General features: G+C 42.9%; 1 protein-coding gene and 1 long non-coding RNA gene across 2 annotated transcripts in view; one reads left to right on the top strand and one right to left on the bottom strand.

Annotated features, from left to right (window-relative positions):
- Window positions 1-21,173, bottom strand: part of CTDSPL2 (CTD small phosphatase like 2) — a 56,469-nt gene extending 35,296 nt beyond the window's left edge. The window contains exon 1 of the mRNA XM_063142760.1: window positions 21,012-21,173. The gene's annotated coding sequence lies outside the window, so the exon portion shown is untranslated. The remainder of the gene's footprint in view (window positions 1-21,011) is intronic.
- A 555-nt stretch (window positions 21,174-21,728) lies between these two features.
- LOC134409822 (uncharacterized) lies at window positions 21,729-26,400 on the top strand. Its single transcript, XR_010026216.1, has 3 exons — window positions 21,729-21,829; window positions 22,764-22,799; window positions 25,157-26,400. It is a non-coding gene; the product is annotated as an uncharacterized LOC134409822 (long non-coding RNA).
- The last annotated feature ends 981 nt before the right edge of the window (window positions 26,401-27,381 follow it).

The following is a 27,381-nucleotide window of genomic DNA, read 5'->3' on the forward strand; positions in this document are numbered from 1 at the left end:
CATCCCTGACAGAGGGTTGTCCAGCTGCCTCTTGAAGGCCTCTAGGGTGGGAGAGCCCACAACCTCCCTAGGTCACTGGTTCCATTCTCATACTGCTCTAACAGTCAGGAAGTTTTTCCTGATGTCCAGCTGGAATCTGGCTTCCTTTAACTTGAGCCCGTTCTTCCATATCCTGCACTCTGGGAGGATCGAGAAGAGATCCTGGCCCTCCTTTGTGTGACAACCTTTTAAGTCAATAAAGGTTAATAATATATCTTGACCAGCAAAGCTTTTGATAAAGTGCCCCATGACATTCTGATTACTAAACTAGCTAAAACGACTATAAGGTGGATCCACAGTTGGCTACAGAATCAGACTCAAAGAGGGCTTATCAATGGTACCTTCCTAAACTTGGGGGGAGGTAACAAGCGGGGCACCGCAGGGCTCAGTCCTGGGCCCAGTGCTCATCAATATTTGTATTAATGATTTGGATGAGGAGGTGCAGGGAATGCTTATCAAATTTGCAGATGACACAAAATTGGGTCAAAACAGCATTTGCTTTTTTTTGCAGCCACATCACACTGTTGGCTTATATTCAGCTTGTGATCTACAACAATTCCAAGATCCTTCTTGCTTGTAGTATTGCTGAGCCTAGTATCTCCCATTTTGTAGTTGTTTCTTTTTCCTAGATGTAGAACTTGGCATTTATCCCTATTAAATTTCATTCTGTTGATTTCAGTCCAGCACTCCAATCTATCAAGATCACTTTGAGCTTTGTTTCTGTCTTCCAGGGTATTAGCTATCCCACCCAATTTTGTGTTGTCCGCAAATCTGATTAGCATTCTCTGAACCTCCTCATCCAAGTCACTAATAAAAATGTTGAAGAGCACTGGGCCCAGGACTGAGCTCTGCAGTACACTGCTTGTTACCTCCCCTGAGTTTGAGAAGGTAGCATTGATAGCCAGATTCTGTAGCCAACTGTGCAATCACCTAATAGTAGTTCCATCTAGCCCACACTTTTAGCAAGTTTGTTAATCAGAATGTCATGGGTCACTTTGTCAAAAGCTTTGTTGAAGTCAAGATATAATATTTCCACAGCATTCCCACTGTCCACAACGGAAGAGAAGTTATCTGTGGCTGCTATGCAACTGTGACATAAAAAGCATGTTGACCATAACAAACAAACAAAAAATCACAGTCGATGGCCCTTATAGGCCCCTTCCAACTGTACTATTCTATGATTAGGGCAGTATCTTTATTAGCCAACCAAAATGTCACTGAATAATGTGCAGGCTTTTTGAGTTCTCCAGAACTCTTCATCAAGTTAGAAAGTAAACACAGCAAGGAGAAGGGGAAAGCTGGCTGGTGTTGATGCCATGGATTCAACACTTAGTCCCAGTCTTAAGATGGGATGTGGGAAGAGATAGTGTACATTCCAATTAGGCTCTATACCTAGGTGCTGTGATGGCTTCAGGTAGTCACTAGGAGGAAGAAATAAACAATGATTGACATAAAATCCAGCTGCTACCTGGATCTGTGAAACATACAGGTTGCTTGGTGCATGGTAAACAAAAGGAGAGAAAAATTATACAGTCTTTATATTAAAACTGGAGATAATTTTAGGCAAAAATGCCAACAGAACCAAAATTAATCAGCTTTATCTAGGAGAGGGCTTTTTCAGTAGTGGTGTTTTAAGCAGCTTGTTATGTGCAGTGTGGCCTTCCCCCTCCTGCCCCGAAGCTCCCTGGCTAGATAGGCAAACTTGCCCATCTAGCCCAAAAATGCAAGGCAGCCAGAGCATTTAGGCGAGAATCGCTTCCATGCTCCGGAAATGACCGTGATATAAAGAGTTTGAACAGTTTTCAGAAGAATATCCTTTTTAGAAGACAACAGAATAAATTAATCAGTCTCAACGTATCATGAATACCTTTGCTGACACCTTCTTCCATAACATTCAGAGAAAAGCTTCTCCTATATCAACAAATATGTTTGCTGTAAATGCCTTTTTGCAGACAGTGAGGCCAATCAATCAATGAAAGTCCGGAAGTCATCTTGTAATTGGCAGCTGTTGCTGCCTGTCAGTCTAGGAATCTGTATTTCAGCCCATCAGGCACAGATTTGTGAAGACTGGGATTGGAGACATGAGGCAATGATTTTGTGAATATGACAAATTATACAAATCCAATTCCAGTTGTTATTGGCATAGTTCCTTTACTCCACAATATAATTCAAGGAAACTATGCCAAATTGTCTGAAATTTGCCCTTTTTATATTTAATATGGAATGTCTTTTCATGGGCTGACAGTGCTAGGAGATCCTGGATCCAAGTATCCATTCTCGGGGTAGTCTTGGATTACTCTTGCATTCTGTTTTAAACTTTTAAAGGTTTTATATTATGTTTTATCATGTTGTATTTTAGGGTTTTGATTTTTGTGAACCACCCAGAGAGATTTGGCTATATAATAAAATTAAAACTCTCACCTTTCTACTTTTCTTTCTTTTTTCCTTTGTCTATCTCTTTACCTTCCCCCTTCTTTGTGTCTCTCCCCTTTCCCATAAAAAAATCCAACTGTACACTAAGTTAAAATACATCTTGTAAAACTACAAAACCTGGAGTTGGGAGGGAAGTAGGCTGTTAGGGGTGAGAAGAAAAAGTGGAAAATTTGTAGCTAAAAGTTTTGTTTAAAAAAATATTTCTGAAAAATCAGAAACAAACTATTAATACTGGGGTAAAACTAATTCCAAAAACATGGCAACATTATGAATTCTAGCAAATTGTAGAGATACATCAGAAACAGGGTGTATTAGTAATAGTGTTAATTTTTCATATAAATTGCCAGCATTTAGCAAATATAGCCCCAATTGTAACTCCACTGGACCTAATTATCATGATTATCTAAAAAATCTTGGTAAGTTTTCAGTTTAAGGTATAGTAATATCCACATCTCTACTTCACAACATGAAAACTTCACAACATGAAAATTCAGTACCAATTGTTTATGCCAATTTGTATTTAATGGATCCATCTGAAAAAGTTGATTCCAGTTAATCAATTTAATTGGAAGATTCAGCAACCAATGACAGTGGGATTTTAAATGGTGAGATTGGAATTGAATCATACTTCAAAAGATCAGTTTGGCTCTTGCTTTTATCTATAATAGAGAATGTAAGAATATGAAGTATGGTACTTTCTTCTAGCAGCAAACAGAAATCTTTAAATTAATTTCTAATTTATTTGTATTTCCTTCAATATCCTCCAATGGCATTTACAAGGAGTATTTGTAATATCAAAATTTGAAGAGATTTAGGGAGCGATCCAATGCATGTTTAGACAGAAAAAAGTCCTACAACTCCCAGCATTCTCCTAGCCTGCCATGCTAGGACTGCGCTCTTAATAAACCTAGTGACATCAAGATAATTAGACAAAAAAAACAAAACATGTTTAGTCAATTAATTAGCATGATTCCATAGAAGGGAAAATATTATGAAATCAAATAGGCTGAGATGAGTATTATAGTATTCATCCTCTCATATGCTGAATCTTACCAGATCCCCACCCTCTTTCTTTTTAAAGATGCTGCACTTTTAAAGATGCTAACAAAACTACCCTAAATTACAATGCAATTCTATCCATGTCTACTCAGAAGCTAGATTTGTTAAAATCAACAGAACCTACTCCCAGATAATTGTGTTGAAGCTGGGCAGAGCAATCCTACACTGACTTGCTGAAGTCCCACTGAACTCAATGGGGCTTACTTCTGAATTCAAGTATTGAATTGTTAGTGGCTTATCCATTTCAGCAGAACCTGTGCAGTTCCTGTCGCGATTCTGGAATGAAACAGCTGTTCCTAGAGACATTAAGCTCTCTGGATTTATAATCTACAGCACTGGACATGCAGAAGCCTATTTTTGGAAGTCACTTTCCTCTTGTTACAAAGCTGATGTAGCATAGTCAGATTGCTAAAAGCTTCCTGATTGTACCCTTAAAGACTTTTTGTGTAAAGTCATGAACCCAAATAATAATTTTAGTGGATTTTTTTAAATTTCTCACCTCAGGCATATTTGTAATTTTATATAAAGCAAAATGCTGGTAAATAATTACAAGTTCTAAAAAAACATTTAATTGGCTTGATCTTTTGTGGTTTCTGGGCATTTATACAAACAGATTTATTCTTCCACATGCTTTGTCATTACGTAATTATTTTTACTCACTATGTCTTGGTAATTACCAGCATTTTAATTGGCACTCTACAACACATGTGAGAAGGCCCCTACCTGAAGCATTTCAAAAATAAGTAAACAAAATCAAGCAACCCAACTAGTTTTTAGGGTTGTGTAAATTCTTTTAAGATAGGTTTATACGTCACCTCACCTTTCTAGAAGACTGCATATTAAATCTGCTGTTTTTGCAAATAAATCAAACCTTTCAGTTAGCTATATCTGTGAATCTGCACTACCAGTACGTAAACTATTGGCATGGACAAGACCGTCTCTCAAAAAGCCTGACAAAAGAACAACCCTACTACTAAGATGGGTACGAAGACAATCATGGACCCAGAAAATGGCTCATAGTTATGCTAAACAAGTGGGTTCTGCAATACAATGTTGCAGTGTATCCCCACCTCCTCCCACTAACATAGGGGTCTCCAACATGGTACCTATGGGCACTAATATGCCCATGGACACCTCTGTTGGTACCTGCCTGGCACCCTGCCCCTCCTAATTTTTCAGATCTATTTTTTTTAAAACTGGAAGGCTGGCATGCTGCAAAGTGAAGCGCTGGCCTCTGGCACCCTGTGCTACACTGTGCTGGGTGCGCTTCTGTTTGACCAGTATTGGAGCACAAAACTGTAGGTTCAAAAGAGTGGTTTGTCTTCTGGAACTCAACACCCCACCTCTACCTTGTCTTTAGATTCTTGGGCAAGTTATTTTTCTTTTAGTCTTAGCAGTTTGCCTTCTGGGAAATGGGTGTTTTGTGACTGGTGATACTCATCATGGCAGCCATTTTATGAATGGGCAAGCTCCACGCCCACGGCAACCATTTTGTGAGAACACCCATGAGACTTTCAAAATTACAAATGTGCCCACTGGCCCATAAAGGATGGAGACCCCTGACCTAAGATGAGTGCTCCTGTTCAGTGCTTCAGCCAGCATGGAACAGGAAAGCAGATAAAGTATACTTTTCTACCCTTCCTCCCCAGAGGCTTTCTCTTGCCCTGCCCCAACCTTAAATCCTGCCCCGAAGTAGGGATTTCCAAGTTTACTGTAAATTTAAGCAGGTTTATTCAGCCTTGAAAAATAAGCCCCCAAATGGTACTAGCCTACATAAAAAATGTACTAGTCTTCTGGGGACTGGGGCAGACAAACGATGGAGTGCTGTGTCCTTCTTGCACCAGCCTCCTGCATTTTTATGCTGGGCTCAGAGGAGGGGCAGAACACTCCTCCACTAGCCCTCTCACTTGCTTGCACAGAATTCCATGTATGGAATTCGTTGCCATACAGTATTATTACTAGGCTAGTGCTTAAATAAAAGACTAGTTTACTTCCCCTCCCCATTTTGCTTTTTGTGTGTGGAAGGTGTTTTCAACGAAAATCCTAACATTCCATGTTTAACGCCAGGTGAACACCTTTTTATTTCCCCAGTATTACACTTTACCATTCTAGTCTTTTAACTTTGCTGTTTTAAATCTGTAATTTAAATCTCTGCATTGTTGCTCAGTTTTATTCTGGTTGTACTTTTATATTGTGTTTCAAGTTTTATATTTTAAGTTATACTTTATGGTTTTAATGTTTGTGAGCTGTCCAGAGAGCTTCAGCTATTGGGCGGTATAGAAATGTAATAAATAATTAACTAGTTCAAAACCACAAACTTAGAATCATAGAATAGAAGAGTTGGAAGGGGCCTACAAGGCCGAGTCCAACCCCCTGCTCAATGCAGGAATCCACCCTAAAGCATCCCTGACAGATCGTTGTCCAGCTACCTCTTGAATGCCTCTAGTGTGGGAGAGCCCACAACCTCCCTAGGTAACTGATTCCATTGTCGTACTGCTCTAACAGTCAGGAAGTTTTTCCTGATGTCCAGCTGGAATCTGGCTTCCTTTAACTTGAGTTCATTATTCCGTGTCCTGCACTCTGGGAGGATTGAGAAGAGATCCTGGCCCTCCTCTGTGTGACAACCTTTTAAGTATTTGAAGAGTGCTATCATGTCTCCCCTCAATCTTCTCTTCTCCAGGCTAAACAGGCCCAGTTCTTTCAGTCTCTCTTCATAGGGCTTTGTTTCCAGACCCCTGATCATTCTGGTTGCCCTCCTCTGAACACGCTCCAGCTTGTCTGCATCCTTCTTGAATTGTGGAGCCCAGAACTGGACGCAATACTCTAGATGAGGCCTAACCAGGGCCAAATGGAGAGGAACCAGTACCTCATGTGATTTGGAAGCTATACTTCTATTAATGCAGCCCAAAATAGCATTTGCCTTTCTTGCAGCCATATCGCACTGTTGGCTCATATTCAGCTTGCGATCTACAACAATTCCAAGATCCTTCTCGCTTGTAGTATTGCTGAGCCAAGTATCCCACCTCTTGTAACTGTGCATTTGGTTTCTGTTTCCTAAATGTAGAACTTGGCATTTATCCCTATTAAATTTCATTCTGTTTTCAGCCCAGCACTCCAGCCTATCAAGATCACTTTGAAGTTTGTTTCTGTCTTCCAGGGTATTCGCTATCCCACCCAATTTGGTGTCATCTGCAAATTTGATCAGCGTTCCCTGCACCTCCTCATCCAAATCATTAATAAAAATGTTGAAGAGCACTGGACCCAGGACTGAGCCCTGTGGTACCCCACTCGTTGCCTCTCCCCAGTTTGAGAAGGTTCCATTGATAAGTATTCTTTGAGTCCGATTCTGTAGCCAACTGTGAATCCACCTGACTTAACCGATTAGAGTCAGAATTGTTTGCCCGACTTCTGGTTTCTTTAGTATCTGCCCTACCGGCTCCATGCCAACAGCATTCTGTCAGTTCAATGTCTCTAATGTTTATACTTCTGCATACTAGGCGAGTCCCCCAAGTATGTCAAAATTACTTGTTTTGGGATGGCCCCATTTTGCTTACAAACTGATAGTCAAACTTGAGTTCGCTGTTAAGATCAGGGGTTGGCAAATCATCCTCATCATTGACTACGCTGGGAGTTGTAAGCCAAAACATCTGGAGGGCCACAAGTTGCCCATCCCTGTATTAGATGGAACAACTGCGATTTGCAGCAAAGTGTTGCAGTGTGGAGTTCTCCTGTTTAGGATTTCAGCTAGTCATGCCCTGTTCTTCCAGGATGCTCCATTCCATCACGCACCCCTTTGATATTTCTTCCAACAGAGCCTCCACATTCTGTGGCCACTGAGCATGCTCAGTCTTTATTGGTCCCTCTTAGGTTTTTCCCCCCTAAAGATTTTATTAAAATATTTCTAACCTATCCAATGTCAATTGGTTTCAGGGTGGAGTACAATAACAAAAACATTCAACATAAAATCAATCCATTATAATCACCAAAATCCCAAGCAAACAAACCAACTATCAAGCAAGCGCCAATAAGACACAAAAGTCTTGGCTAAATAGATTGGTCCTGGTGCCAAGAGAGAGGTTTCAGCCAGTCAGGCCTCCCATGGGGAAGGCATTTCCTAACCAAGGCAGCACAGTCAAGAAGGCTCTCCTCACATCTCCACATAACGGACAGGTCCCAACAGTGGGACACAGTGGGAAGCCCCCTTGACATATCTCAATACTTGGGTAGGTGTATTCAGTGAGAGCCGCTCCCTCAAACATGGCGGTCCCAAGCCATTTAGTGTTTTAAACATCATCACTAACACCTTGAACTCAGATTGGAAGCATACTGGTAGCCTGTGCAATTCTTTTAAAACCAGTTTTATTGGGTTTTGACATGATGCTCCTGACAGCAACCTAGCTATCACATTCTGCACTAGCTAGTTTCCATGTTGTCCTCAAAGGCAACCCTGCATAGAGTGTATTGCAGCAATCTAATCAGGAAGTTACCAGTGCATGAACTACTGTTGCCCTAACTAGGAATTATCATAGCTGGTGGGGCAAACAAAGCTTGCTCACAAGTTGACCACACATGCAATATTCTATGTGAATAGATGCCAGATGTTGCAGTCTCTGGAGCAATAATGCTGTTCCAGACTTCTGAAACTATTGACTATGGCTTCAACAGCAGCAAAGAGGCCTAGAAAGCCCCTTGGACTTTATTTAAGTCTATGTTTGAAAAATAATTCTAGTCTATAATGATTGGCCAAATCATTAGAAAATCTTTTTCTTCATCCAAGGTGATGAAAAACTTAAAATCTACCCAGTCCACCAAAGTCTCATCCTATAAATGACCCTTTAAATTTTATTATTATTATTATTATTATTATTATTATTATTATTATTATTATTATTATTTCAATTTATACCCCACCTATCTACAAAACACCCTAGGCAGCCAACAGCTAGCTTAAATATCCTCATTATTAACAAAGACACCCTTATTTTCAGAGGAAAAAATTGTCTGAAAATTTCCTTATGCCCAGAGTTCCCACTACTGGAGGCAGGCATTTGATCTTCCCATTCAGAAGAGGTAGAACACTAAATGAAGAAAAAACAAGGAGTCTTGTCCCAACTTAAAGACTAACGGATTTATTATAAAATACCTTTCATGGTCTAGAGCCCATTTTGTCAGATACATACATGCAATGTTGTTCTCAACAGGAAGATTATGCAGAGAGACAGAGAAAGGTAAATACCTAGCAAACTTAACTGAGTTCTTCAGGTGACAAATGAACTGCATCCTAGTGTACTAAAAAACTTGCTGATGTACTTTCGGAACATCTATTATTGCCAAATCTTGGAGAACTGATGAATGCCACAGTACAGGAGAAAATGTCCCAATCTTCAAAAAGGGAGAAAAGGATGTTCCCTTTGGTACCAAGGAAAATAACAGAAGAAATTATAAAGTAGTCAGGTTGAAAGCATCTTGGTAAAAATGCACAGGTCAGAAGTCAATATGGGTTTGTGAAGAATAAATTCTGCCAGACTAGTCTTGCTGCTTTCTTTTTTTACTTGGTTAGGAGCTATGTGGATTGTGGGAATGCTGTGGACATCATTTATCTTGATTTCAGAAAAGCATTTGACCAAGTTCCTTATAATATTTTTGTTAGCATACTGCTGAAATCTAGCAAATTGACCTAGATGATAATACCACTAAGTGGATTCACAGCTTGTTGGAAAACCATACTCAGGATATTCATGAGTGGTTCCCCATCAAATTGGAGGGGCATTTTGAGTGGGATGCTCGGTCCTGGGCCTGATATTCTTCAATATTTTTATCAATCACTTTAGATCAGTTTTCTCCAACAGCTTCAAATATGGCTAAGGAGGTGGCTGGAAGTGTGCTACAGAGGGATATGATGACTGCAGAGATTTTGTATGACTTCTTTACTGTGGAAGATTCAGGACGAATATCCATGTCTGAACTGGAACTTTCAGAAAAGGAAGAAATGAGGCAAATAGTGGTGACAAGAGTTGATGTTCTAGGGCAGGGGAGAGCAACCTCCAGCTCATGGACCTAATCCAGCTCGCAGAGGGCTGGACATCCTCTGCAGGCCCCTTCCTCTGCACAATGCTCATCCTCCCAATGGGAAGTTAAGCAGAGCAAAGGTGAGCAGCCAATCACAAAGATAACACAGGGGTTCTTCTGCACTTGGCGAGGTCCTACATGATCCCGTCATTCCCTCCTTGCACCTCAGGTGGAACACAACTAGCACCAAATCATTTTAACTACAAACAACTCATAGTTTTCAACCCAACAACAACCCATAGTGCTGCTGGATTCAGATAACCCAACAAACCACATTTCAACAACACATGGTTCAACAGCAAGGTTGAGTGTGTGAGTTAACATGTTGTGTGAACCCAGTCACTAATGGGACCTGAGCTGGCAGTGACTGACTTTAGGGAATCTTAGGATTGTGTTGAAAATTACCGAGTTCGTGGCAGTTGTGAAAAAGAATTGTTTCTTTCCAGTGGGTTGTTCTAGGGCTATCTTGAGAGCTGTTTAATCCTCAAATAACCCACAATACCCAGGTTTGCATAACATATGTACCCCCACTGTGGCTTACATGTTCATAGCAGCGGTCAGCATGCATCTTGAGCCCTGTGGGTGAATTAACCCAAAGAGGTTTATCGTGATATGTAAACTGGCCCTTTGCCTCAGATTCTCACATGTTTAAATGGGATTAATTACCTGCCTCATACATCTCACTGAAACAATTATTGGACAGCATTTTCCATACTATGAAATGATACTTGGAAATGAACAATGAAATCAATAATGGAGGAATCTGCGTCTTTAAATGAAAGACCACATACAATATATCAGCTAGGAGAAATCTCTACAGACGTTATGGTAGCCCAGAAACTCCCATCTTCCATAAACAATATGTTTTTAAGCTACATCTTTTTTTCCTCAATCACAGACTGATCAGAAAAGAACACAAAAGGAGAATGGAAACGGTAGGGATCTGTTGAGAATTTACTTATTATTTAATTGGCTTAAATGCAATGTTGCATAAGAGGACTTCCCCATCTGCTCCTGTCCCCTGCAGCCCCCACTCACTGGAGCAGATTTAGGGGGCACATGGGGGGGCTGCAGCGGGGGAAGGAAATCCCTTCTGCCAGCAGTTTCTGCTCTGCTGGTGGAAGGACTCTGTTGGATTCAAGCCAGTGCAACTTTCCTGCATTACATCCTTCAAGGTTAAGGTCATGGTTAAACCTCATACATCGTAGTTCTAACCATGAGAAAAACATTGATTTTTAAAATATGTCAACATTGCAATTAGCATTCCGCATGGCATCTACCCATAACAAAAGCATAATATATGAACAAGCCCTAAGGCCCAGAGAGGTGAAACTACTTGCCCAAGGTCACACAGTATGTCAATAATAATTTCACTCTGCTCTTCCAGTCCTTGGTCCTACAGTCTACAGCATCTTGAAATTTGTCCCTAATTATATCATTTTTTAGAAAATTAAGTAAACCATCCACCCACTCCAAATAATCCTAAATATATTTACTTGGAAGCAGGTCCCATTGATTCCATTGGAACTCATTTCCAAATAAGTGTGCTGAATATTGCCACAAAGAGAGATTGCATTAAAAGGCAAGTCACTGATGTACTATTTATATACGGTACATTATCGAAAGTACATTAAACTGAAATAAATAAGAATTACTTCCAAGTAAATGTTCTTGTGATCTATCAGAGTTCAGCTCTCCCTAACTAATAGGTGTGCACATGCTGCGCATGGATACCATCCCTGGATTGGAGATGGTATATGTATGCTGTCTCCCTTGCACACAGCCGCAAAACAAATGTGACACAAGCCGGCGACACAGAGCATGTCCCTCCATGGCCACTGCAGCCCAAACCGGAGGCAATGGAGGGACACGCTCTGCATCGCCGGCTCCTGTCCCATTTGTTTGACACCAAGGCCAGAGAGAGCTGTCACCAGGCGGAGGGATACCATGGCATCCCTCTGCCTGGGGTCCTCTCCCAATTGTTCCAGGGCTGAGCGCAGGGAGACAGCAGTTCTCCCTGCACTCAGCCTTGAAACAAATGGGAATGGAACCAGAGATGCGGAGAAATCACTCTGCATCGCCAGCTCCATTCCCATTTCTTTCACGGCAGCAGACAGTTGACAGGTCCTCTCTGGCTGCCGCCTCGAAAGAAATGGGAATGGAGCCGGTAACGCAGAGAAATCACTTGTTGCAGTGGTGCTCTATGGCTGCCACAGACGAAGCCAGGGGACAGAAGGTTGGAATGGGTATGCTGAGGGTATGTATTCCACCCATAGAGGAATGGGTGCTGCAGGCACTCCTGCAGCAAGAAGGAGGTGAAGGAGCTTCTCTCACCCCTCTGCCCCTCCCCACGGAATGGTGGTGTCCCAATCAGGTAAGGGGGAAGCAATGCCACCGTTCAGTGGGGAGGGCGGAGGGGAGCAATAGCCAACCCTGCCCTTATAGCCTACTCAACAGAGGATTTATTTGCTTGTTGACAAAGTGTGACATTCAAATAGTCATCTGTGGAGTGGTCTATGAAGGCAGGGTTGGCTAACGTGTCGTCCAAACATGCTCTCTTTCTCAAGACCTTGCCTCTCTCTCAGTGCAAAGTTAGAGAAAGTCCATGAATAGAGAATTTTAGGAGATGGAGTAGATCTGAACAAGGAGGGGCAGCCTGGATTTAAATGCAAGAGATAGGGGAGGGTAATAGAAAGTGAAACCAAAAGTGCACAGAAAGTCCTGACTCCTGAGGAAATCTCTGCTGCATGTATCCTTCACTGTAGAAGGGAAATACCTTGTATGGCAGCAGCAGGCCAAAAAAGATGACCCATTTGGGAATATATATTTTATGTACCTACTGTGGTTGGAATTGCCTAAATTTTATTTTTTAAAGAACTTTACATTCATCTAAAAACTGAAATAGTTAACCATTCAAAAATCTATGTGCGTGTTTTGTTAATATTGTTGTTTGTAGAAGAAAACTAACCAGAAGAATAAACAATCTTATTAGTACAATTTAAAAGCTTGTTTGGTGGCAAAATGACCAGATTATCATCCCTTTTAATGAAAATTAATCTGAAAAAAATCAGAATAATTACTTAGTGTTTCTTATGAAACCTATACCTCTGTATATATATTAAGGCTATATTAAACAAGAATGTACTTCTACTAAAAATGATGATAAAATAGAATTGTCTTCACTAGTGATTTAAATAATTAAAATTGAGTCCTTCTGAGATGTGATTTAAATCATGATTGTTACATGAAAAATCCTCAGGCTCGTGTCTGGCACAACCACAAGATTGGAAGCTTTTGCTTCCTTTTTCAATTTAACTACAGTTTAGCATTACATCCAAACCATAAATTGAGGTTAATCTTAACTACGGTGTATTGAAACAACTCAGCTTCATAAACCAGTTTGAAGTTGGCTTACTTCAATAAATCATACTTAAAACTAACCACAGTTTCTGTGTTTGGACATAACGCCAAACTGCAGTTAGTTAAAAATGTCAGCAAAACCTACTGATCTTCTCACAGCTGCACCAGAGGAGAGTGGGGAGCACATGAACCCAAGGCACACTCATTTAGCATTACATCGGGGAAAGGCCAAGAATCCTCACCATTTCTCCCAAGAACCTCTGCTGCAGCATACAAAACAATATAATCTTTGTATTTTAACAGTGTAATTGTTGGTTTTTATTTGCCTTTTATTATGCAAGCAGCTTTGAAGACCTCCAGAGAGAAAAGAGGTCTATAAATAAAATCATTAACAAGGCATGGCTCTCCCACTAGGAAATAAGAATTTATCCCAATTCACATCTAAAGGTGAAACTTGAATTAAATGCAACTATATTATTTTCCCATTTAAATCTGCAAGTGCATTTATATTAACAGTTCATAGAATCATAGAATAGTAGAGTTGGAAGGGGCCTATAAGGCCATTGAGTCCAACCCCCTGCTCAATGCAGGAATCCACCTTATTATTATTATTATTTATTTATATAGCACCATCAATGTACATGGTGCTGTACAGAGTAAAACAGTAAACAGCAAGACCCTGCCGCATAGGCTTACATTCTAATAAAATCATAGTAAAGCAATAAGGAGGGGAAGAGAATGCAAACAGGCACTGGGTAGGGTAAACAGGCACAGGGTAGGGTAAAACTAACAGTATAGAGTCCAAACAACATCAGGTTTTAAAAGCTTTAGGAAAAACGCATCCCCGACAGATGATTGTCCAGCTGCCTCTTGAATTCCTCTAGTGTGGGAGACAACCTCCCTAGGTAACTAGTTCCATTGTTGTACTGCTCTAACAGTCAGAAAGTTTTTCCTGATATCAAGACGGAATCTGGCTTCCTTTAACTTGAGCCAATTAGTCCATGTCCTGCACTCCGGGATGACCGAGAAAAGATCCTGGCCCTCCTCTGTGTGACAATCTTTCAAGTATTTGAAAAGTCCTATCATGTCTCCCCTCAATCTTCTCTTCTCTAGGCTAAACATACCCGGTTCTTTCAGTCTCTCCTCATAGGGCTTTGTTTCCAGACCCCTGATCATCCTGGTTGCCCTCCTCTGAAAACGCTCCATCTTGTCTGCATCCTTCTTGAAGTGTGGTGCCCAGAACTGGACACAATAAAGATGAGGCCTAACCAGTGCCGAATAGAGAGGAACCAGTACCTTGCGCAATTTGGAAGCTATACCTCTATTAATGCATCCCAAAATAGCAGGGGAACAAATCTCGTGCAATTTGGAAGCTATACCTCTATTAATGCAGCCCAAAATAGCATTTGCTTTTTTTGCAGCTAAATCACACTGTTGGCTCATATCCAGCTTGTGATCTACAACAATTCAAAGATCCTTCTCACTTGTAGTATTGCTGAGCCTAGTATTCCCCATCTTGTAGCTGTTTCTTTCTCCTAGATGTAGAACTTTGCATTTATCCCTATTAAATTTCATTCTGTTGTTTTCAGCCCAGCACTCCAGCCTATCAAGATCACTTTGAAGTTTACTTAAAACTATTGGGTGTAGTAGAGAATCCATCATAATTCAGACTGATATGAGCATCAAGATCAATGTCTTGATCAGTGCGCCAGACAAGCTGTCACCTGACACATGCTTGGGTTGCATCTAGGTTGAGCTATTGCAATGTGCTTCATGTTGGGCTGTCATTTTGAAGAATGCTGGGTCGTTACAGTTGGTTCAATAAACCATATTTAAAACTAACCACAGTGTATCTGTGTTTGGACAAAATGCCAAACTGCAGTTAGTTAAAAATGGAAGCAAAAGCTTCTGATCTTCTCATGCCTAGTTAAGAGATGCTCAAAAGTTCAAAATCTGTAACTAATTATTAGCAGAGCCATATTTTATATCATTTTATTTTTAGTTTATATTAAACAAAGACCGAAGGGCCAGTAACGTTGGCTTCACCCACTGAGGCACTCCCACTCAAATTGGGACACAGGCAACAAGCTCTTGCACTATGAGATAGGGAGATATGGCAAATGCTTCCTTAACCCCTTCCCTGCCATATTAACTGCAACGGAAGCTCTATCAACATTTTCTTTTTACACACTTGGCTTTCTTTTGCCTGTATTCTGGTTCATACAGCGGAGTGGGAAACTGAGGTACATAAAGAGTAGAGAGTACTTTGGATTGGGGCTATGCTGGGTCCCAGCTAGGAACCCGCTAGGAAGCAGGACCCAATTGTTTACCCCTAGACAAGAAGAGAATAATTAGAGTCAGTGAATAGCAAGATGATCACATGGTTGGAGAGAAAGGAAGAAATTAAAGCGGCCAGTTACAAAGCCATAGATCTTGAAGAACGACATCTCTCACATACAGGTCAGATTTAACAAGAGTAATTTGAAACGCATTTCCTCATTTTCAGAGCTTGTCTACCTTCGTCCAACATGAAGTTAGTTCACTTTTCAGATTACAGCCTCCAGAAATGTTATTCTCCTTTGCTGTGACTTAGAATGCTGTTCAATAATGATGGCAATGCAGAGATTCACAACTGGGGAAAGGATTTTTATTTATTTCCCTTCCTATATAAAAACAGAATGTTCACTCAGCCCCTACCCTACTTAAGAGAAGTCACTCACAAAAGTAGGTGGTTGCATTGTTTTATGTCCTCCAGAATATATCTGGAAATCTCCTAGATGCCTGGTTACCTAGATGTTGAAGCAATTCATATTGATACCGCAAACTCTGATGCCCTCTTCTGAAAAAAATATTCAGGTTCTGAGTACTTTGAGATATCTTCTCTAGGCCTAGACCAGGAACTCCAAAATTATGCTGTTTGGATACATGAAAAATATAGTGATGTGAAACTGCTGAATATGACAATACAAAGATGAGGCCAGGAATGTTTGTTTATGCATACTCAGCAGCAAATTGATATAGTTTACCAATTAATACTTTATGTACATTTATTATTATTAATTACATTTATATACCACCCCATAGCTGAAGCTCTATGGATGGTTTTGCAAAGATTAAAACACGGAACATTAAAAACAAATGTACAAAATGTAAAAGCATAAAAAGCATAAAAAGAGATGACATACAATATCCATCTATTCTGGGTCAGTTCATTCTTTAAACATAAATAAAGTCTCTATTTTAGACACCCAGTATGTTCCATGTGCAGGTACACGTTCACTATTCTAAAGCATCTCACAAGCACATATTTCAGTCAGGGTTCTATATCTACCTTCCAACACAGAAATCGGTTGCCTTAATGTCATAAAGAAAACAACAATGACTCTAACAGCAATCCAAAGTCACTGGGCGCATTTGGACAACACCTTAGTTAACCGACAGTGAACTTTTTAGGGGTATTCCCCACACGACATATTTTTAATTGACCATTGTGTCCGTTAGAGTCAGAGTCGTTAGTCAATGCTGCATTTGATTGATACCCCCACCCTCTCTCCCCACCTCACTCCTCCCATTGGTATCCCATCAGCCACTGCTGCACAAAATCTATCCTGGCAGCCACCGCGCTTCAGAGACATCACCACCCCTCTGTGATTGGATCATTTTTGGCTGTCACATTACTGTCCTCCTCCATTCTCCATCAGGGTTGGCATGGAAGGGAAGGGCATCTGACAGTTGTGCAGTATTTCGTGGGCAGGGTAAGGGCATGGCGGGGTTCTGTTCTCAATCTGTTGCTAAGTAGATTTTGAAAGTGAGTTGTGACAGCTGTACTGGAGTGGCAGCCACCGTTTTGGTCGCTCTTGCTAAGGGACTCTGTAGTCAGCAAAAATAACCAACTGTGCACTCTGAAATAGCCAACGGTGCCCGCCACACAACACGATAACTAACGGTTGAGCAAAAGTCTCGCCAGACATCACAATAGTCAATGGCTGACTATTTAATTTAAAGGCATTTGCAAGGAGGATCTGGTATAGGGATTTTTTCACATACAAAATTGGAATTGGAGAGAGGGAAGCCAATCCTGGTTTTAAAATTCAGTTTTTCAAAACCAACAAAACAGAAATATTTTTTCAGGCTTCAACAGGAACAGGAAAATGCTATCTCTCTCTCAAACTTAGATGTGGTAGATACAAATTATTTATTTATTTATTTATTATTTATTACATTGCTATACAACCCAACAGCAAAAACTCTCAAAGTAGTTCACAAAAATTAAAACCTTAAAATACAATGTAATAAATCACAATATAAAACCTTTACAATAATAATAATAATACATTTATATCTTTTCCACCTGTTTAAAACAGAATATAACCAAAGTAAAAACAAAAGTGGAAGCCAGCAGCAGAATAAAAATCTGAAGAAAACACCACTTTAAATACAAAACTGAAAGACTAAAAAGCCTAGGAAAATTAAAAAAGCCTTCAACTAGCACTGAAAAGACCAAAATGCATGTGCCAGGCAAGCCTCTCTGGAAAGGGCATTCCACAATCGGGGTGCCACCACTGAAAAAAAAAGCCCTCTTCTGAGTAGTTACCCACCTCACTTCATTTTATCTGTCCACCGCCCTGGGATCTTAGTGATATAGGGCGAGATATAAATATTTTAAATAAATAAAATAAATAAATAAATTTGATGGGAGCACCTGGAGTAGGGCTTCTGGAGATCTTTGGGTCCAGGCAAGTATGTATGGAGGAGATATTGAACACTGTTTGTAGCAGAAGATCTATTAACAGTCAAGCCTCATCATTTTCCCCAAATGGAATCATCTAGGAAGATATAGGGACTGAAGTCCCTGACTGCTGCAGACTCAGGCTGGCAATGAGATGGCATATTAAGACCATCTGGGTGAATGGAAATGGCAAAAGAGGGTTACCTGCATGATGCATATTTAACAAATCAAATAGTTTGACTCTCAAGACTGCTTCTGCCTGCTCCAAAGCTCAGAGATATGAGACTCCCAGTTCTCTGGCATGTACAGAGGACATGGTGGGAAGATTCGCTAGTAACTACAAATTATGGTTGGCTATTAAGCCAAGTCAAAATATGTAAATCCGTGATGACTACAATTATAAACCCATTCCTTAAGGCCAAAGTAGCAGCTCAGGAGAGGATATATAATACACATATTTCTCTGAAGCAACCCTGGGTTTGAATGACATGCTGCAGCTAATTGTGGGTTATTTAACCCACGACGCGCTGTGATGCCCACAGCTATCAGGTTGCATATGCAACCCCAACTCAGGAGTTGTAGTGTTGTGCGAACCCAGCGAATGTGAGTTATGCGAGGGTTGTTTAACCCTCGCATAACCCACACTCACGCTCACCAGGTACACATGACCCATGCTCCTCAAGGTGTACATTCAAAATGGAGCCCATACTCAACCTGTAGATGCTGCAGCTTCACCGTGGGTTGAATAACACACAGTGATCTGTCGTGTCAAGCGAACAGCCCCAAAATGTGTTTTATATTTAAGTAATGCTCACTTAAAGATCAGAAAGGTGAAAGTTAAGGGTGTTCATTCTTCTGTCACGCATGTACAACATTCATTAAGGTATCACTGTGACTTTATAATTTCATTCTTACATGTGGAGAAAAGATTCAATGACTATCATACTTCATAGGTCTATCATGAAGTTCAACTAGTAACTTACTTGTATGTGCCTTTTTATCTTTCCTTTCTTAAGTAATTAACCCAAGTAATTGTGATATATTAAAATGGACTGGTGCTGGTCAAATAATTTAAAAACTGTTCCCAGTATAAGAAAACAGTAATTAGCATAAATAAATGGATTTGAAACTTTCTCAGGAAATACAGCATTTAAACAAAGCATTCAATTGTTACTGTATTGACATATTAACACAAGATGCCATTTCTCTCACTTCCTTTTAGTGACTAGAACCTAGTCCCTCCTCAAAACCCACCTTTTCCTTAAAGACATTGCTTAAGCCCCCTATTTCCCATATTCCTTCCCTAGTTTTCTTCTGACTCCACTTCTCTCCCATTTCCCCTGTGTTAAGTGTTAAATTGTAAGGTTCTCAGGGCATCAGAGGAGGGCAACGAGGATGATCAGGGGTCTGGAAACAAAGCAGCATGAGGAGAGACTGAAAGAACTGGGCATGTTTAGCCTGGAGAAGAGAAGATTGAGGGGAGACATGAGAGCACTCTTCAAATACTTAAAAGGTTGTCACGCAGAGGAGGGCCAGGATCTCTTCTCGATCCTCCCAGAGTGCAGGACACGGAATAATGAGCTCAAGTTAAAGGAAGCCAGATTCCAGCTGGACATCAGGAAAAACTTCCTGACTGCTAGAGCAGTACAACAATGGAACCAGTTACCGACGAAGGTTGTGGTCTCTCCCACACTAGTGGCATTCAAGAGGCAGCTGGACAACCATCTGTCAGGCATGCTCTAAGGTGGATTCCTGCATTGAGCAGGGGGTTGGACTCGATGGCCTTATAGGCCACTTCCAACTCTACTATTCTATGATTCTATGATATCCTCTTATGCTCTGTAAAACATGCTACACATTCTGATGTAGGTATATAAACAAATCAATAGAAATATAATAAATAAGATGTGAATTTATAAACAAAGTCAATAGCTGTAAATTCCCACATTTGACGAAAACCTAGCACTTAATCTAGAATTCAGCAGACATACAAAAAGCACCGTGTTTTACTACTATTTGTATCACACAAGCCTTAAGCAGGTAAAGCACTGTTGGTGCCTAGCAGGTCAACCCCCTTCCCTCAGTCTCAATAAATACATTAAGCTGGTGAGCTCAGCACTGGGCAGTCCTAATATACAGTAATGGGAATGAGACTAGGAGTACAACTAGATCTTAAGAGAGCCCTAAGCTTCCCAGGCCCAAATAAATTCCAATCAATTTATTTAAATGTCACTTCAGATCCTAACTGGGAAAAGCTGAATTCAAATCCCCTACTCAGTGACACAACTCCTTGGGTGACCTTGGGCCAGTCACTCTGCCTCAGCCTAAACTACTTCACAGGGTTGTTGAGAGGATAAAAGGGGTCAGATAGAGTATGTTATCCCAAGCTCTTCTGGGGGAAAAGGCAGGATAAAAATGCATGCAAATAAAGAAATCCTCCACATTATGCATTAACTCTGCAGCCCACAGTGCACTTTCCAACAGGGCACAGCCCCATGGCCGACAACCTTTTTAGATTCTCTCACTTCCCTGCATACTAGTACTTTGACACCTTGAAAAGGTGAACAGGGCTTTGCAGATACTTTAAATGCCTAAATACCAGTCCCAAACCCCAAGCTGCCTGTACCGGCTAGCTCGTGAGAAGTTCCTGCGAAGTGTAACGGGAGAGCTCCCCCGGTGTTGTCATCAGGGCTGAGATCCAGTGACACAATACAGCCCTTCCTAAGACTGCACTTGCACGCAGAGGCCAATGCCCAAGAAAAGGGCTGGGGTCAAGCCTGCCGCCTACAAACCATGCCCCGAGGCCCAGCTGCGATCATTTCGTGGGGGCACTCTGCACATGCTCAGGAACACTCTCCCCGGGCCCAGCCACGAGCGGGAGGTGCAGGGGCTGGACTCGTAGCGCCCGCGCCAATCGCACTCGCCAGCGAGGGAGCGACGCGGCCGCCAGGCTCAGGTGCTGCTGCGACGCCCGAAGCGAGCCCGACTCACGATGTACACACGAGCGGGGGGGGGGGAGTGGGAGCAGGCAGGAGAGGCGCCCACTCGCCGCCCGCAGCAGCTCCGCCCCACGCCCGCGATTTCGGAGCCGCTCCCGCGCCAGGCCAGGCCAGGGGCGGGGGGCGAAGGGCCCCTCCCCCAGGCGTAGGCCCGACGAGGGGTCGAGGGAGGGCGGAGGGGGAGGCCGAGCCCCGGAAGCCCCTCCCTCACGGCTGAGGGAGGGACGGAGGGACGGAGGGGGCTAAGCGGGGACGGGGCTGGCCTCGCTCGCCCTCGCCGCTGCCAGGTCTCCTCACAACCCGGGAGGGGGGCCGTCGGTTACCTGTGAGACGCTGAGAGGGAGGTGGAGGTGAGGAGGACGCCCCTCCGCTCTTCCGCCCGTCAAGCCGTCGCTCGGTGTTCCGCTCCCCGGCGGCAGAGCCGGGCCGAGCCCGGTAGGCCCCTCCCGCGCTGGTCACACGAAGCACTGCCGCTGCCGGGGGCTCCGTAGCCGCTCAGCAGCCCCGGCAGCGGCCAGTCGCCATTTCCCGCCTACCGACCTGCTGCACCGCACGGAAGGACCCGGATGATGACGGGAGGGGGAGGGGGGAAGGAGCGAGCCTGGCTGCCTGGGCCGCCGCTCACTCTGCGCACGCGCGCGGCAGAAGGGGGCGGGGCTCGCCTGAGGAGAGTCGGCTTCCTTCGGGCGGGCGGCGAGAACGGCTTCGAGCCGAGCTCGCAGCGACGGCTGGGCGGGAGAGCGCGGGGAAGCGCCGTCGCCCGACCGACCGCAGCAGGGTCTCTCCCCCACCGGAGAGGCTCCCTGGACAGTCGTGGAGGCGCTCTGCGCATGCTCGGGTGAACTCGCCCCCTTCCTTCCACAGGCGCGCGCCTGGACCGAGGAGGAGGCGAAGGCGGCTGCCGCAGGGCTCGGGTCAGGCCGGCCCCGCGAGCCCAAGCCAGAGGCGGGGAAGGAGTTGCGGCGCGGCCGGGGTTGCTCCTTCTTGTGGGACTTCGGCTCTTTCCGCGCTCCTGCCAGTGGAGCTTTACCCCCATTTGGAAAGCAAACAGCCCCGCCGTGCCCGGGAGCCTCCCCGCCCCGCGCGGCCTCGTGCGTCTCGGGACAGCGAAGACTCGGCCGTTTCAGAGCTCTTGGGCAAGGTAAAGGCTGAGGGGGAAGCGGGCAGGGCCGCCACGTCCCCTCCCCGGCGCGGGGGCCTGCCGGCGGGCACTGCCCATTGGTAAGCCCCTCTGGGAGCCTTTGGGGCTGAGAAGTGGCGTAAAAGTACTTCAGGTAAAGTCAATCTAAACGTCCGAGAGCCCTGCGACTTCTCAAAGGCTAACTTGTGTATTGCTTGGCATGCGCTTCTGTTGGCGAAGTTACGTGGTCCCGCTCCCAAAGAGGGGACACGCATGCACGCACACACACGCGCGGCTGCGAGTGCGAGTCAAGCAGGCAAATGGTGCTCCTTGGTTGCGTCGCGCGCGCCTTCGTGCCCACTGCCGCTTCAAGGCACATGGCCAGGTCAAGCCGGCTGAAAGGGAAGCGCCAGGGCGGGAGGATGAATGGCCGTCTCCGTTGCTGTACAGGCAATATACCAGCACTTCGCAATGGACGACATGCCCTGCCTACAGCCCTGACCCTTCCAACTTGGATGCAAACCCTATTGCGCTCCGTACGACTTCGCCTCTGAATATCTGCAGACTTCGCCCTGCAGATTGCCTTAAGCGTGGCTTTTCTAGGGAAAGGCGGCTGGACCAGAAGTGATGCCGGGGCGACTCGCGTTCCTCCTCTCCAGCTGTGCTGCTTCTAATGCGCTGCCATCTACTGGAATGAGATAGCTTTGTATAGGGCTAAATAAAAGCACTAGCCTCACACTGGCCTTTCACAGGTGTGTGTGTGTCTCCCCTCAGTTAGAATTAACTAAAATAGTACACTCCTTTAAAAACAAGACTTTATGTGCTTCAAATTATAAGGAACAAAAATCACTATAGCGGGGAGTATGTACTGTATGTAGTGCAAAGGAGGTCACACATGGCATCCTGCTTCATGATTAGGTCTGAGCTGGGTCTTTTGTTATTTCTCATTTGATAGGTGTGTCTGTTCAACAAGAAGCTATCTATATTCAAGGTACTACAAGCAGGGGAGAGAAGAAAAACCCTCTTTCAGGACAAGTCACTGTGGTAGTTGCTAAAAGACCTTTCAGAAAAATGCCAGCCTGGTGCCCAGAATGTCATCACTGTGCAACTTCAAAATACGTTAAAGGAAAATTATATACACCCAAAAATATAACAATTTTATTATAAATACTAATCTCATTCAAAAGTAAAATGATTGATTAGCAATCAAAATTCTCATCAATATGTCACATACCTACGCTGTACATACCTACGCTGTACACATTCACAATAATAATTTCCAAATCCAAGACTGTACATATGCACAACAGCAATATTACAAATGCATTTTGACCAATGTGGTCCTCTTCAGTGGCAGAAAATATAAAAAAAATCATTATACCCTTACTAAAACAATATTAACATACTTGAATTCTTACATGGAACTTGAAAAGCAAAACACACACGCTTAGACATGCCTAAACAGTCAAATAAATATAGACTTATAAAATAATCAATTTATCAGTAGTTGTTATATGTACAGAAACTGAGATCCACACCATGCAACAGGAAACATAAATAAAACAACCTTGTGTTAATTTTTTAATAATCTCCCAGGTATATCAACATATGACTAAACCATGAGGTAAAAATTATGAAGAACTCAGAGTAGTTAAGGATAGAATTGTTCACTGGTGATTGCTGTACAACATTTAATGACTTATTTCAAAGTTTTGACTGATTTTATTCCCAAAGTATTGTGTAAATTGCTCAATAAGAGATTCTATTGGTAATGGGCATCCATCCAATAAAAGGATTTGGCTCAATTAATAAAGACCAATAGGTTCCAGGAAATAACTCTTTGCTCCATTTTGTAGTGCCACCCATCACACCGTGACAGAAGGCAGCTTGCTTAGCGCAATCATTGCTGCAGGGCCTAGTCTACTCTCTCCCCACAGACAACTTAGCTGTTTTATTATGATCCAATATCTGTCCTGGTGGCATAGGAAGAGACCACACCTTTACAGTGGAGGCTTTCAAAGTATACTCGAGGAAGTGGCAGATGTGAGCAGATTGCACAGGGCAGGGTGGAGCTTGCCTGACACTGTGGCTGTAGGCTACTCCTTGCTACACTACTCTGGCTCTGCATTCCGATCATTCAGATAAAAGCTACTGGTGAAAGAAAACTGGTTATGCTTATAGAGCAGGAGGATACGAAGCCATCATGTTGGGATCTGCCTTGTGGTTTTGCAAGCATGAGACAAGAAAGCCACCCAAGAAGCTGAGCTACTTCCCCAACATCTCACAAGCCTTATCATGCCTTGGTCTAACTGTAAAAATAGTAGCAGCAGAATGTGCTCATTAGGAGTATAGTAGCCTTGGCACATGCATTTTGACCTAGGGCTCAATAACATATAGTTTTCTGAGCAACTTGTTGCCATGCATTCGCATTCACACAGACATGCAGCTTGTGTGTACACACATCCACATTAATTACAAATGAAAAAATTAGCTTCATTAATATATGCACCCCCTAAGCACGTGGGTCTAACTTAGGAGATAGGAAAAGATGAAGATTGGGGAAATTAGCAAATAAGGAGCAAGGAATCTGAAGGCTATACAACCAAGGAAGATTGAAGGTGGATTCCTGCATTGAGCAGGGGGTTGGACTTGATGGCCTTGTAGGACCCTTCCAACTCTGCTATTCTATGAACACTGGAGAATGTGATGGGCAGCAAAGGCAGAAATGGATAGATTTAGGGGGAAAGGAAAAGAAAGCATAAGCAATTAGAATTCCCAACTTCAGTGGAAGATGAATCCCTTAAAAACTTCACTTCCTAATTATCTGGCTGCCAAAAATTAGAAAAGTGCTGTGGACACAGATTACCCTTGGGTTTCATAGAATCATAGAATAGTTAAGAGTTGGAAGGGGCCAATAAGGCCATCGACTCCAACCCCCTTGGGGGAGTTCTTTGTGTCATGACCAGCAGTGACATGGACTTGGAGGCTCAAGAAGTCTCCTAAGTTAGACCCACGTGCTTAGGGAGTGCATATATTAATGGAACGCCTGGAACGCTCTTCCAGAACATTTGAGAACTACAAGTTCAATCGCAGCTTTTAAAGCTCAGCTAAAAACTTTTCTTTTTCCTAAAGCTTTTAAAACTTGATTTCGTTCTGACTTTTATACTGCCTGTTTGGTGCATTCTCTCCCCCTCCTTATTGTTTTATTATGACTTTATTAGAATGTAAGCCTATGCGGCAGAGTCTTGCTATTTATTGTTTTACTCTGTACAGCACCATGTACATCGATGGTGCTATATAAATAATAATATAACAATGAAGCTAATTTTCTCATTTGTAATTAACCAGCAGAGAGAATTCAAAGCCTGAGCACCACTGAAGAACCAACCCTCCCCACTCCCCTCAGCCTGAACCAACAAAGCCCCTGAGCCTGCTCTAGCACCGCTTTCTCCACATTCCATGGAGCTGGACTGCTGACGCTGGCATCATGCCAAGTTTGAGCTCTTGAAGACACAGGAGTGCTACGCTCCAGGTCAGAGGCCTGTCCCTTTGAGGCAAGAATGGACAATATGTTGCCTGCAGGCCTCTTGTGACCTACTTCCCTTTGAGGGCACAGTGGCAAAACAATTAGTGGTTTGTTGCTGGGTTTAAAGCCAACTTTGGCCTTTTTAGGCCACCATCACTGAAATTCAGTGGCAAACCAATTGTTTTGCCACCAAAATTCAGTGGTTCTGTCTTAAAAGGGCTCAACCCAGACTCAGCATTAGGGCAAACTAAGGGGGAAGTCCAAAAGTGGCTCAGTAAAAAGGCACAGGGGAGGAGCACATGTATCAGTCCAGTAAGTGGTTTCCAGAAGAGAGAGTATATTTTAAAGACATTCCCTCTATACCCATGGCAATCTCCCCTGAGGGTCCAGGCTCCCCCAGGTCTCTTGATAAGCGTGCTTTCATGGTGTCATCTGTCCCTGGGAGCCCTAGCTCCACGGATGAGGAAAATTCTTCCAGTGGGGCCATGACTGGCACACAGTGGCTGGGGTATGGCCTACAGAGGGTTGAAATTGCCCCCTGAAGCCCCTGTTGCCCACCTGTTTTAAGGATTCCATTTTGTAGGAAGGAGTGGGGTCTGGGAAAAGGCCAGCAGACTGACAAGTAAAAGGCTTTAGTTTGGCCTCAAATGTTGTCAGAGCAAATTGCTCACTATGAGCTTTTCTAGGTGCTGCAACATCTAGCCTGCCTTGCTGCTTTGCAAGGGAGGTACTGCAACTCAGCAGTGTAGCACCTACTTTGCATGCAGAAGATCCCTGGTTTGATACCTAGCACTTCCAGAAAGGGTTGGAAAAACTCAGGCCTGAAACCCTGGATGGACTCATGGCCTGATTCAGTTCCTATGTTCCTACTGTCTTGCACTGAGCCCTGTGGGCTCCTACTAAGACCAGATCTCAACACTCACCTTTTAAGTCCAAATTCAAAGATGCAGCAATAACCTTATGCCACCCAGACCTTGCTGACAATGGCTTGCACCACAGTCATCCAAAAGAAAGGTGTCTGGTAAATAATGCGGGGAGATTGAAGGAAGATTGATGATTAGGAACTCCAAAGCTATTCCATTTAGGTTAAAGACAGATTTAGATGGATAGCTTTGCCCACAAGACTTCTGTTTTATTCATTGTCCAACTTGCGTATCCATACATGCAGATCTGAAATACCATGGTCTGAATAATCCTGCCTTTCTCTTCCAATGTTGTATCTTTACTTTTAAGGGTTTTCCCCAGATCTCTCATAGCCACTGTTCCCAAACCTAACCTTCTGATTTCTTGGCTATTGTCTCCATTTTGTTTAATAACTATACCAAGATATTGATAATCCTAGACTAGTTTGATATCATTTTCAACTTTTAAAATTTAAAAAACACTTGTCATTACTTTAGTGTTCTTGATATTCAATTGAAGTACTGCTTTTTGTGCTTTCTTCCTTGATTCCTCAGCATGTTTCAAATTGTTGCTAGTTTCTGCTAATAATATGGTGTCGTCAGCGTATCTTAAATTGTTAATGTTTCTCCTTCCAATGTTAACCCTTCCTTCATCTTGATCTAAACCCACTTTCTGTATATGTTCTACATATAGATAAAACAAAAACAGTGATAATATACAAACCTCTCACACACACTTGCCAATGTGAAACCATTTGGTTTCTCCATATTCTGTCCTTCCCATGGCCTCTTGCCCAGAGTATAAATTATACATCAGTACAATCAGATGTGGCACCCCCATTTCTTTTAAATATTCCATAGCTTTTCATGAATTACACAAAGTGATCTTGATAGGCAGGAGTCCAGGACTGAAAACAACAGAATGAAATTTAATAGGGATAAATGCCAAGTTCTACACCTAGGAAAAAGAAACCAAAGGAACAGTTACAAGATGGGGGATATACAAGCGGGAAGGATATTGGGACTGTTGTAGATCACAAGCCGAATATGAGCTAACAGTGCGATATGGCTGCAAAAAAAGCAAATGCTATTTTGGGCTGTATTAATAGAAGTATAGCTTCCAAAAAGTGTGAGGTACTGGTTCC

Source organism: Elgaria multicarinata, chromosome 16, assembly GCF_023053635.1.
Source record: "Elgaria multicarinata webbii isolate HBS135686 ecotype San Diego chromosome 16, rElgMul1.1.pri, whole genome shotgun sequence".
Lineage (NCBI taxonomy): Eukaryota > Metazoa > Chordata > Lepidosauria > Squamata > Anguidae > Elgaria > Elgaria multicarinata.